The sequence below is a fragment of the Helianthus annuus genome, unplaced genomic scaffold, assembly GCF_002127325.2.
Source record: "Helianthus annuus cultivar XRQ/B unplaced genomic scaffold, HanXRQr2.0-SUNRISE HanXRQChr00c125, whole genome shotgun sequence".
NCBI classification, from domain to species: domain Eukaryota; kingdom Viridiplantae; phylum Streptophyta; class Magnoliopsida; order Asterales; family Asteraceae; genus Helianthus; species Helianthus annuus.
The window spans coordinates 2405-3518 of record NW_023395641.1 but is presented as its reverse complement, the minus strand read 5'-3'; the positions used below and the strand labels follow the sequence as shown (position 1 = coordinate 3518).

At 44.7% G+C, this 1114-nt stretch overlaps 1 non-coding gene across 1 annotated transcript; it reads right to left on the bottom strand.

Moving 5' to 3' along the window:
* Positions 1–378: 378 nt before the first annotated feature.
* LOC118489730 lies at positions 379–485 on the bottom strand. Its single transcript, XR_004887739.1, has one exon. It is a non-coding gene; the product is annotated as a small nucleolar RNA R71 (small nucleolar RNA).
* Between the last annotated feature and the right edge of the window lie 629 nt (positions 486–1114).

Sequence of the window (1114 nt, the reverse complement as noted above, 5' to 3'; positions counted from 1 at the left end):
ATGGCGGACCAACGTACCCTTATGGATTATCTACGGCCCACCGTAGGTAATCTAGGCGCCGCTATCAATGCTCCGAATGTCGAAGCCAATAACTTCGAGCTCCGACCGCATTTGATACAAATGCTCCAAAACTCCGCAACCTTCCACGGGCTTGTGGACGAGGATCCTCATCTACATATAACTAATTTCTTAGAAATATGTGATACCTTTCGGATCAATGGAGCATCAAACGACGCCATACGCCTCCGTATGTTTCCGTTCTCACTAAAAGACCGAGCGAAAGCTTGGCTCAACACCCTCCCAGCTGGATCGGTAAACACCTGGGATGAACTAGCCCAAAAGTTTCTATATAAGTATTTCCCTCCTTCTAAAACTGCTAAATTAATGGCTGAAATTAATACATACTCACAAGAGGACGGGGAATCCTTATATGAAACATGGGAAAGGTTCAAGGAGCTACTACGCAAGTGTCCCCATCATGGCCTCGCAATATGGCAACAAGTATCCACTTTCTACAATGGATTGTTGCCACACACTAGGCAGACACTTGATTCTAGCTCCGGGGGACTTTTAGGTAATCGACGCCCACACGAAATATATAATCAAATTGAGGAAATTGCTCAAACCAATTTTCAATGGCACACTCCCCGGGGAAATAAGTCTATCGCCCCGGGCGCCCATAAGGTCGACGAAAGCACCTCTTTACAAGCCCAAATCGAGGCCCTTTCTTCAAAAATTAAAAAACTAGAAATGACAAAAACAGTCTCGGTTATGGCTTGTGAAGGGTGTGGTGGGTCACATGAAAATTGGAGTTGCATGAAAGAAACGGACGATCAACAAGAAATGGTAAACTACATTGATAATAGACCTAGGCCGTCGGGTCCTCCAACGGGAACTTACAACCAAGGATGGCGAAACCACCCAAACCTTGGTTGGAGGGAAACCGGCAATAGTAGTAACCAACAAACCCAACGAACAAACTTTCAGCAATCAAGAAATGAGTCACAAAATTTCACTCAACAACAAGGTGGACGAGAAAGGCTCGAAGATACTATATCTCGCCTCGTCTCCGACACTGATAAGAAAAACTCGGAAAGATTTCTACAATTAGAAT